Raw genomic sequence first — 12,662 nt, forward strand, 5'->3', positions numbered from 1 at the left:
TTAACTATAATGAATAGCTGAATCATCTTGGGAAGGCAACGCACAGGTTCTGAGTACCTCCACTTTGTGTATGATCTACCATTCAGCTAAATAGTGTGCTTCCATTCTGGCTAAACCGTTCATAGCTTTAGCAAAATAATATGACAACATTTTGTTGAACCCTAGGTTGTTTATCTAACAGAACCGCTCACACGAAGAAGGTCACCTGAAGTCCAGACATCAATCCCTACAGACTGCCGGTCTCTTAAAAAGATATAACTTTTAACAAAAAAAACGCCAGGATAACGCTCTGAGATGCGTTTTATGGCAGACTCCAAATCCAACAGAAATAGTGGATTGTATGTAATTCTTATAGTACAGTTATACTTGAATACTACATCTTTGACCAGACTAGCTGGATAGATTGAGTCATTGGACTTAAAACTAGTACATACTATTTAAAATAACACTCTAGGCAATATGGCGGTACTACACGAGGTTTGAGCCCATTCATCCACCTAAACAGCAAAAAACTCATCAAGAGAGTAAAATGATTTGGAGAGTAACCATAATTTAATTTTAACTTCAAATGCATTTTTATCCAAACATTGAACTGCCTCAGGGAGTTTGTTAAACATCCTGAGTGCCAGCACTGGGAAACGGTCCCTTGTCTTACCAAGCCGGCAGTAGTGTAAGTCCCTATTGTTTAAATCACGGAGATTGTAATAGTGTGTGTCCGCTCTAGATTGGAATGAGTCTAAGTCTTTCTTATATAAACCAGGCTTTAAAGAATATATTGCCTGTATATATATATATATATATATATATATATATACTCTTATTGTATAGTGGAAGTGATTCAATGTTTATTGAAAAAATTAAATTCGGCTATTGCCATTATACAAATTTAATTAAATGTAAATAAAAGTCATTTGACATGTATTTGGTCTTCTGATCATATGTTAGTTTGGTTATTTAAACACATATGTGACAGATACGGCCAAATACAAAATAATTGAATCGTAAAAAGTAAGGGCTCTGTGGTGTAATGGTAGCACATTCACCCGGCAAGTGAGAGATCCGGGTTCGAGTCCCGGCGGAGCAAGTACTTTTTGTGATTCAATAAATTCGGCTATTGCCATTATACAAATTTAATTATATATTATATATATATATATATATATATATATAAAATGTTAAATAGATTTTGTGGTGATATGGGTTGGAATGAATCTTTAAAAATTAGGTGGGGTTAGGATACAGTTGAATCCTGCGAATGTGGAACCTAAACACATTCGTCACATAATGGAAGATCGTCCTTTGCATGTATTTTCAGGAGTGCTGGTCCATCTTAAATCAGCTAATCCGGCAGATAAAGCAGCATAAAGGATAACAGGACTGGGTTTTTATTTCTATATTATAATTTCTTTTCTTCAGAGTAAGAACTATTATCTTGACTTATTTTGATAATATCTTGTTATACCTCTTTGATTATAAAACTTCATATCTTATTATGTTAAAATTTCATGTATATTTTTTGTAATAAATAAATAATAAATATTGTTCTTATATCATTTCATCCATAAAAAGTTATAATGGTACGGTATTTTAACAGCTATAGAAGGCTTTAACAACTTCTTACGTAACAACTTCGTCAAAATCCAAGAAAGTTCCTTTTTTGCCAAATGGGAAGATTGGAATTAAATTCAAAATTTAAGTAAATCCGTTTATAAGATTTGAGGAAGTAGTTTTTCAAAAGTTTCCGTGAGTTGTTCCATTTACCCACTATTGAGACGTTATCCCTTATTATTCACACTCCCTGGCATCTATCTCACCCTCATTTTATTGACTACGAAGTCAATTATTTATCAGGAGATATCTGCTTTATATAATACTTTACCCGTTACTCGCCGCTACTTGTACATATTTTGTTGTATCACGACAGCGTTACAATACTGGCTTTACAAGATTTTACATTTAATCCAGAAACTACAAATTAAATTTGGGTGATTGAGGGCAATGTTATTTTTATTTCATAATTTCAGCTGTTTTTGATGTAAACGCGTTCGTGTCATGGCGGTGTTAGTTTATTGTTGTTTCAGTGAAACGGTTTTAAAATTGATGTGATTGTGATTGAAGTTAATTCGTGACCGGCGTGTTTAGATGACAAAGTAGTTGTTCTTAAAGTTTTGGTTTATATTTTACTATGTTAATTAATATTTGTTGAATATTTTAATTTATTTTGTGCCAGTCTCTATTTTGGGATTTCTTATTTATATCTAAGATTTACAGTTACTTTGTAAACTGATACTGACACACTTTCACAAATCAAATTTTGATGAATTTAATTTAAAAGTAAATGGCAAAATAGTTAAAATTTGAAAGGATATTTTTGTAATCCAGTGTGTGAGGTTAGGATAAAAATTAGTAATTTTGTAATACATTTTTGATATCAGCTTTTAGCCTATTATTATTAAATTTTACAAAAGTTAAAAACAGTTTGCTTATAGATCAGAGCAAAATAAAACCAAGTTTATGTATAGTTTTCAGATGAAATCTATTTAATATTGTTAAAAAATTAGTCATTACGTCTTGTAAATTGCTTACATTTTTTTGTTCATATCTAGCCTATCAGCGGAATATGTTAAGAAATTAGCCAGTTTCAGAAGGTAACTTAAGTAAATTTGGATAGTATTTACTTTAAACTCATGTCACCTGAAACGTTCTAAAAACACTTTTAGCAATTTCCTTAATAGCCTAGTATACTTTCATTTCCATAACACATTTTTAGACACTGACAAACTATACATTTCATGTAAAAATTAATAAAATACTACAGGAAGTATTGCTATCTAGGACATTATGGTTAGATGGTTTGGCAAGTTTGAAATATTTAAAGTTCTCTCAAGTATTCATGATCAAAGGATTTAGAATTTTGATCTATTGCAAATATTCATATTTTATTTCCGATTTATTTATATTGTAAATATTTGTCTCCAAATTTTTCAGAAGAATTGTATCTAATTTCCTGAAAATTTAGATAGGCTATGTTCAAACCATTTTACAATGCTGTTTCTTTATTGAAGAAAATTAACTTCCTTCTTTTTATCTATAGCCAATATAGGTTCAGTGTAACCAGTCACGTCTGCAGTATAATAAGCGGCCACCACCACAATCGAACCAACGATATCCATGATTATCTAAACTACCGAAACCAAAGTGTTAAATCAAATTATGTTTTTGATGTTCAAGATTACAGTTTTGTGCAGCTGTTATTATACATAAAAAAGTAATAATTTAATGATGAATAAAACTATATAAGCTTTGTTTACTTATAAATAGGGTAAAGTATGATATGCAGACCTGGTTTTTTATATTGATTAGTATAATCATCAATACGTAATATTTGTATATTGAATACTAGACTATCGATCAATATCAAAGTATCTATGGTCTTCAGTTACAATCATATGTTTGAAATTAAAATAATGATTTAATACATACTGTAGTTACAATCACATAAATAATAAACTATAATGATCAAACAAATAATTTCAACAAAAAATAGAAACACTTTTAACCCTTTTACTGCCGGACACCTTTTTTTTAGTTTGTTGAAAAATGCCGGGCTGAAATTGACTAAAATGTAATGATTTTTTTAAAAAAATCATGGATTCATTATTTTTTATCATAAATTGATAAACTTTATCTTGTTTTTTTCCTTATAAGTTGTAATTTGCTACAAAAAATAATTTAAACATTTTCTGTCCTTAAAAAATATATATATTATGTCATGAAACAAAAATTTTAAATAAATAAAAATTATTTTTTGAGTTTGCACTTTAACAACTATATTTAAATATTAAACCACCACCATAATTATAATTTTTTATTGTATAGTAATTATATATAAACATTCCCAAAAAGTTTTAGGAACATACCTTGAAAAATACTGAAGCTGTGATGAATTTTTGAAATTGGTGCAATATCCTCGAATTTCAAGATAACATGTTTATTGATTCATAACTTTACACTATATCGCTTTATAATACATAAATCACTTTATAATACATAAATCACTGTCCATTGATATGAAAATATAATACATAATAGAAAATTAAAGTTAAAAGACACTTTGATCAATATTTACAAAAATATATATACATTTTTAGGTTCATAGGCCTGCTGATTAGCACTTGTGTTCCCCAAAACTTGTGGGATGAACACCTTTTTTACAGTTTTTGCAGACAGTCCTGGTTCTCTTCCTCTTCCCTCCAGTACTCATTTTATTAATCGTAAAAATATGTAGATTTACAAATATAAATGTCAAATAAAGTGTAAAACACGAAACAACACAAGTGGAACTCACAACTAATGAGATCGACCATAACCTCATCAAACCAAACTCGAGTTATAACCAAAGAAGTTCAGTAACAAAAATGGCTTCCATAGATTATAAAACCTGTTTTCTGTGTGTTGTCCATATAGTAATGAATAACACAGCTGAATTTCGATGCATTTGGACAACATTGAAAACCAGTATAAAACAAATACGAGACGGCTTTTATAGCGCACGTTGGCGATTTTCGCACAAACGGCAGCGTGCGCAATCGCGCACGTCGGCAGTAAAAGGGTTAAATAATTATGAAATGATAACAACATAACAATATTTAGAATAGAAAATAGGAAACTTGCGGAACTATCTATGTGTTTTGTTCTGGGTAGCAATGTTTAACTGCTTTCAGGAAATGGTTGAATGCATCCTTTGCATTAGTCTAAATAATCTTTGCTATGATTGACGGTCAAATAAACAAAACAAAATTCACTCAATCCGAAAAAAAAAAAAACCTTCCACATGTCTGTGACTGTGGTTGTTCCAGGCTTTACGTGCTTTAATACAAGTGGAATGAGGGTTTTGGCATCTCGTTTGTTTTAAGGACAAATCTCAATTCTGTATCTAACACCATATTTTTGTCCTTTTGGCATACTTTCAATGAAACCTAATATTTATGATCATTTTATCAACCTCACTTTGTTATATTTTCGTTTTCTTATTGTGCATTCATCTATTTCCACCAGTTTTGTTTAGTTTTCTAAAATTAACCGCCATTTTTATTAGACGAAGTTACTTATTTAAAAATTAAATATTAATTGTATTATCTAAAAGTGTTTACAAAAAGATGATTTAAGTTAATTGTTAAAATTATTAATCAGTATCAATTGATTATATCTAGTGTATGGTTATAATTAAGTAATATCGTTTGTAAACTTCATTATACAAAATCAGTCCACTTATCGTACTCTACGCATAAAATGTAACAAACGAAGTAGTGTAACATTTTGTTACTTTTTATTATTTTAAAGGATAAACGTGTTTGACAGCTCGTGATATACATGTAAATCACCATTGTACTTCCAGCCATTACTCAAATACCACACAAATTTATTTCACATAATTTGAATTAATCTGGAACATCATTGTTATTAAATACATTTAAAAGAGCTGGCAATAATTAGTTGTAAATAACTGTAATTATAATGCTTTTGTATTTGATATTTTAGGTATTCGGTTTAGTCGATAATTTGGTACCCTGATTCGATTGTGGTGGTAGCCGCTTACTATACTGCAGCCTCAGTCATACGTGGCTCTGTTATATTCTAAGCGGAAGGAATATCACAAGTGCAAACTCGATAACTTTCTCCTACATGTTGACTGGTAGGAGAATGGTGAGAGAGAGATGAGGACTTTATTTACCTTTACGATTATCTCACCCTGTTTTTAAAGCAATGACAAGCTATTGTGCCAACTTTCTAATGGGCACTAAGATGTGTTGTAGTGGTAGGATATTTAGTGATTTTTTTACTTCTTCAATAAGTTAAGATGTGAGTTTTATTGTTCATGACTTCTTGTTTGTTTAACTTTTTCTAAAATAACCAATAACATATTTTATCTTTTTTAATTATATTTTATTTTACTTAACCACAAAAACTAATCATATCTAGTGCATTAGATTACTTTTAAAATTTCAAATAGGCTAGAATAAATGTTTCGTGTATCATACATGTATAAAACTTCACAGGAAACAGTTCCTGTGCAGTATTCAAGGTTTCCAACAATTGCATTTTCGACTTACCCTGCCACCATATTAGGACCGATATTATGATAGGTTTTACTGTATATGTAACATTTGTGTTTTGGCTATGATAGGTTTTACTGTACATGTAACATTTGTGTTTTGGCTGTATTAGATCTAATGTCCCAAGATTGATTTATTATTTCTTAAACTGTTGAAATTCACACAAAAATATTTACATGACTAACACGAGGTCAAATGAGGATTCTTAACATTCAAAGAAAGATTAAATAAAACTCAACTGAATGGAAAAGGTTGTAGACCAATCAATGTAGTGTGTAGATGAATAATGAATAGACAGAGTGGTTGTGAGTAGGAGAAAAGATATAAGATTCTGGTTTTGTGTTTTAATTTTAAGAAAGTTTATGATCAATTAGGCTAGGTCTTTCTCGTTTAAATGAATTGTGTAGTAAGGGAAGGCTTGTACATCACCCACCTTAATAGAAACTGTGATAAGATGATATGTAATTAATGAAAGCCTAAACAAAATTCTTTGAAACCCCAATGAAACTGGCCGTCTGTACTTATATCATTTTACTTGATTTTATGATTTTATTTTTCAGTTTTTTTTTCTTTATGAACTATATTTTAATTTCAAAAATGGATTGTTTCTCACCTCAATATTTTAATATTTTACTAGTTAGTTTTATTTTGGTTAAATATAGTACTACCTATGTAGAATAATTTAACTTTTTAATTTAAAGATGCACATTATTTTAAACCAAATTCGTTTAAGATTGTTTGAAAACTGTGAAATTAGAGTTATTGAGAATGAAAATGTACTAAATTAAACTTTTACTTATCAGTGGAAACAACAGTATTACAGAGGTAAGTGAATATTAAAGGTAAGTGAAATTTATGTAAAAATTATTGATTACAAAAATACTTCATATGTTTAGTTTAATCTGACTAGAATAAATTGTTAGAATCTTATGTAGAATATGTATCAGTTTATACCAACAACTTTTCCATCTGCTAAGTATACCAATATATTCACATTAAGGATGATTTTTGGTGTACAGTTTAATACTTTCTAAGAATAGTAAAAAAATGAATAATTTCTATGGGATTGTAAGTTTTGAAACAGTTTCTTGGTGATATGGAAATTCTGCATATTGTAATATAAATAATGTTATTCTCTCATAAAATTTTTCACTACAAAACGTAAACGTTAAGTTTCTTAATGCAACGGATGAGCAAGTGTCAAACTTTGTAAGAAGCGTAGAATTTTATAATTTTGTGTTCTTATTTAAGAAACTATACTATACATCAAATTAAAATTTAAAACATCCCAAATTATCTGTAATATAATATTATAACCTATTATTATAACTAAAATCTAAGACTTGAAGTTCACACTGCATAGAAACTTTGTTTACATAACTAACTTCTCGAGATATTTTGACCTCACTGTTGAGAATCATTTCCAGTCAACAGATGTACCAAGACTGGTGTTGATGGTTTTTAGTTATTAGGCTTACGCAGCCAGTGTTAGTACGAACATGCAAGTTTTCCAGTTCACTTTTTCCAGAAACATTGTTTACATAATGAAATTCTTGAAATATCTCAAGAATTTGATTGTGTAAGCTATATTTCAGCATGATGTGAACTAGAAGACGTTACTCATGTCATTTGACACTAAAGCTATGAATTAAGATAACGTATTGTATTAACTATATGTCATTTCCTATATAAAAAGTAAGTTTAATTAATGAGATTACTGAAAAAATGAGTCGCTCGTTATTGGGGAAACATTCAAAACGGTTATTCACTAACTATTTACCAGATTAAGGGTTAACTCAATGGCCATTACTTTTATTCTGTTTTGTTTCTACTATTTCTATGCGATGGTATTAATAAGTAACAACTGTGTGTGGCAGATAGATTATTTTAGACAGCATCTCTTACCATCCACAAGACCTCAAACAACTCCTTAAGACTTAACAGAGGTTCTTAACCTGTTAACAGGGACTTACATCAACTCTTCCTGATTGTTGATTGCTAATTCCTTCAGCAACTGATGACAACTTAGCACCAGCATCGAATCAGATTCATGTCTTGTAAAGTCACATAGCTGCTTGGCCATCTGATTGGCACATACTAAAACTTATTGTTTAAAGAGACCTTACTCCTCATTTCTGATAAACTTTACTGGGCATTTATTGTCTATTTTCTATTGTTCATTTTTTGTATATGCATGGAATTAACATGTAGTGGTGAGTTACTAATCATATCATTATTCATATATCTAGTCAAAACTTATTCCACTTGTTTAGTAAAAAAAGGGTGATATCAGTCTATAGGATTTGGACAGAGAATAATCCAATTTTATTTTTCCTAATGAAGATGACTAAAGCTCATTTCCACAACTTTGGTGTATACTTATCCTAGTAAAAACTCACAGTTAGATCAGTGTGGATAATCTTAAAACATATGATGTAACCATACAGGATATTCTTGTAACAACAACATTCTTAAAAATAAGTATCTCCACTGTGTTAACTTTTGTGTGTGGTTTTAGAGGAGATAACAAAAGATTATACCTTTTCCAAGAATATTTTGGTCTGATAAGGCAAACTTTTTGTAGCAACAGGGAAGTTTACATCATAATTATGTGATGTTCATCCTTCGAGAATTTCCCGCCTTTGAGATATAAATCTATACCCCTCTTCATAGTAACAAAAGGAAAAATTTTCTGCTTTTTACATCTGTCTTCTGGCCCAAAATATTTTTCTATGAAACTACTGAATTGTTGGGTCATTTATGGTCTCCCTCTAGAATATTCACTCCAGGAAAGCAGGTCTTCAACAGCAGGAAGTGGCGGGTCCAGAGGAGGAGCTTTGGGGGCCTTGGTCCCCTCCAGGATAAACAAAAAGTTTTTTATGACAGAATACTTATTAATTTTGTATCGTAAATATAAAAATTAAAATTATCTTTGCATAATAAACTAAACTTTGAGTATACACAGATTTCTTTCTAAAGATCTTATCTTTAGTTGTATCGAAATGCAACTCCTGTTATAGTACAAATAATGATAAACTAAGGCCAAGATGGCCCCTTCTGAAGATCAGTACTGGATTTGCCCTTGTCAGCAGATGAATTCTTCTGTTCTTGTGAGACTTTCTTATGCTATTATCAAACACACTATTGGTTTAGTATGCTCTTTCTGTAGTATTTTTGTGTGCTCTTGACAATTATTGAAGACTATCCAAGTCTTTTCAAAGTGTCCTCTAGCTTTGTATTTATAAGTTTTTAAACTCCTCTCAGTTCTCATTCCTCTTAGATTAATTAAAAAATATAGTAATGGCCCGTTTTCGTATAGACTTCTATTTCGAGTTTATTAGTGTACATTTCATGTTTCTTATCATAATTTGCTGCTACATCATTATACTTGTCACAATTTGAAGTTAGTAAAATGGTTGTCGACCTAGATAGAGCCCCTCGTACCTGGTCAGATTTAACAGACTATCGCTCGGTGATCTGGAGACAAGGACAATTTTAACCAACGTCATGGAACACTGTAAGGGTGGGCCTGGTCAGAAAGAAAATTCCTGTGCATGACACTTTGTGTTGAGGGATCTAATTAAACGGAAAGCTGAGCTTAGGGGCCCTTGCTGCCTAAAATGTATCCATTGTTTGTTTCATTCCTTATAACGATTCAATTGATAGTGGCATCATCGGTCTTAGATATGAAATATACTAGACAGAAATTTTATTGAAAGTCTTATGGATCACCAAGATTTTCACCTGGTGAATATGTATTATTAATTGATTTACTTTTTATGATTGTGTTGTCCTAAATGTTATAACATATTTGTTGTAACTATTCAAAATTAGTAAACTAAGTCAAAATAAAATTACTAATCTCGGGGAGGTTTAAAAAACAAGATATTTCAATTACTTCAATCGAATCTCCAGAAACTTATAATTTAGTATCATCAGCATTTATATAAACAAATTATGCTATTTTTGAAAACATTTTGAGGTAGATCCTTGTAACAGAAATAACAGTCCCAAAAAATGGAATCCTGAGGTTTATCAAGGTTTAAAACAAGGTAGGCGTACATGATCCCTTTGTAGGCAAAAATAAGTGTAGATCATTATCTACTTTTAACATTTTCTTATTTTTGTTGTTGTCCTGTTTCCAGGTTCGGTTGAGACTGTTTTAACCAATATTTCAATCTTATGTTACGGCCAGTCCTAGTGCATCTCTCTGAATAATCACCCACTTTTCAGCTGAAATGAAAACCAAACTTACACGTAAAGAACCGTATACTGTACTGATACTGCAAAATGCAATGTAAACTGACAGCAGATTCGGGTTCAGGAATATGAATGATCCCAGCTACTCCCAGTCTTTCATGAAGTGCATGTCCTCTCTCGCACCCATGAGATAAATTGTCGCCAACATTTATTGAATTATAGTCGTAGAACTTGCAGGACATGATAGAATTACTAAAAGAGTCAACATTACTATCAAGATATATAAAATGCACATCTGAAACTGGCGGAAAATCGAGTGCGGCAGCTGAGAAGAACAGCTAATTTATAGCATCTGAAACTTGTCAAAAACAATAAAATACTACAATAATTTCAGGAGTAAATTATAGGAACGAAAGTCAGTTTGGTATTCATGGAAGTCAGCAACAAGTTAGATAAAATATTAAACAATGACAGTTTTGGCCACTTAGACAAAGACTTTTAGGTGCCACATGTAGTGTCATCGGTATTGGCTCTTGGCAGTGATTCAAGTTCCTTGTGGCACCAACATCACTGAAACTGAATATGACACCCAGACTTTTGTTATTATTAAATAATATTACAAATGTACTGCTATTTAGATACAGATAATAATAATTTAGTATTTTATTTATATTTGCAGTGAAACATTTTTGAAAAAGATCTGTATAATTATATATTTTAAGCTTATTCATGTAACATTTTCAAAGATTTTTTGAGTTTAATAAAAGAGTGAATAGACAATCTGCAGAAACAAGATGAAAGCTGGTCATACGTTACTTCCAGACAGTGGGTTTTTGTGTGGAATCATTTAGGAAAGCGGAAGGTAAGCATAATCAATACTATATTAATAAATATTCTATCACATGTTTTTAGTTATTATATGTTTATGAATAGAGTGAATTGTATCCAAACATTAGAATATTAACTCTGGAAGTGGTACGTTCCTTATATGTACAATACATTTGTGTGGTTTTATATTATGTACTTTTCAAACGAGTAATTATCAATTTTGGTAAATTCCATATGGTTATAAAGAGTAAAATTCAAACTTCTCAAAATATCAGGATTTGTTAGAATCTCTTTTGATTTAGATTCCTCTGTTTTATTGTATCAGCTGGTAACTACAAGAGCTGCCGCAGGTGTTATCATATTTGTTATCATATTTATCGTTCAATCTTTATTTTCTTATTATGATAAAAGTGATTATTGAGTAAATAGTTTGTATAACTTATTGTATTGCACAAATAATGTAAAAACTAACTTTGTACATTCTAATATGCAAACAGAATAATAAATAAACTTACCTAAATTTGTTTTTAAATGATTTTGATTGTCATAAATTATATTTTTGAAATTGGTATATCATTCTGGATAGGAATTAATTTGTGATGTGTTTTGTTAATCGCTTAAAATTAGGTAGGCAATAAACAAAATTCGGGGATTCAAATATTTTAGGCATATATTTATACACAGTTTTACATAAAATTATGTCAAATTATATTTTAAAACCATATACAGTACATATTTCTGGAATTAGCATAACATTAAAAATGAAGTAGATATATTAGATTTTTTTAATAGACTACACTATAAGTTAAGTATAAAACAAAATTTCGGGACATATTTTCTATAGTTGAACAGTAGGCCTACCTTTTGAAGCGTTGTCAATTTATATACATTAAGTGTAAAAATGAAGTAAGAGATAATTGTTTGCATTTTTTATGAGTAAACTACAAATAACATGTAAAATTTAGAGCGTTTTGGTTGAAATACATTTCTGAAAAATATATGAATGGTTGATCTAAAATGCTGTGTCACTATGGTTGGTGTATGTGCCACTTCTATTGTTAATGTACTGTATGAAAATGTTTTCTTTTTTTAAAGTAATGAGGACACTCAAAGAATTAATAGGACCAAAGTAATGTATTTGTGTTAGGTTGTTGTTTCAGGATTAATTTGCCAATATCCAGATTATATATTAGAAAACATTCTATAAATTGCAAAAATGCTACTTACTTGTATAATATTAAGTTTTGATTAAATCAACGTTTTCTGTGCAAAATATGAAAAGTTACTATTTTTAATTAACATATTACATTCGGTAAGTGTCTCAGTTTCTTTAAATTCCTGAAACCCTTATAAAAAGAAACATCTTACATTTGACCATATTTTATTGTGATCTATTCAAAAATGTTACTGTTACAGTGTTCTCTAATCTTATGATGGGCGTACGTTTTCCTGTGAATTTCCTTTTTGTGATGTTTCAATATAATATTTGTTTTTTAGGTTTTATTCTATAGTGCATAT

The 12,662-nt window shown here is 30.0% G+C and overlaps 1 protein-coding gene and 1 long non-coding RNA gene across 6 annotated transcripts in view; both read left to right on the top strand.

The window, feature by feature from the left end:
• LOC124356129 (longitudinals lacking protein, isoforms A/B/D/L-like) overlaps window positions 1-12,662 on the top strand; it is a 605,681-nt gene that overhangs the window by 39,406 nt on the left and 553,613 nt on the right. The gene's annotated exons all lie outside the window — the stretch shown is intronic.
• Window positions 1,611-12,662, top strand: part of LOC124356151 — a 27,439-nt gene continuing 16,387 nt past the window's right edge. Inside the window, exons 1-2 of the long non-coding RNA XR_006921819.1 lie at window positions 1,611-2,150; window positions 6,818-6,941. This is a non-coding gene — a long non-coding RNA (uncharacterized LOC124356151). The remainder of the gene's footprint in view (window positions 2,151-6,817; window positions 6,942-12,662) is intronic.

Source organism: Homalodisca vitripennis, chromosome 2 (genome assembly GCF_021130785.1).
Source record: "Homalodisca vitripennis isolate AUS2020 chromosome 2, UT_GWSS_2.1, whole genome shotgun sequence".
NCBI classification, from domain to species: domain Eukaryota; kingdom Metazoa; phylum Arthropoda; class Insecta; order Hemiptera; family Cicadellidae; genus Homalodisca; species Homalodisca vitripennis.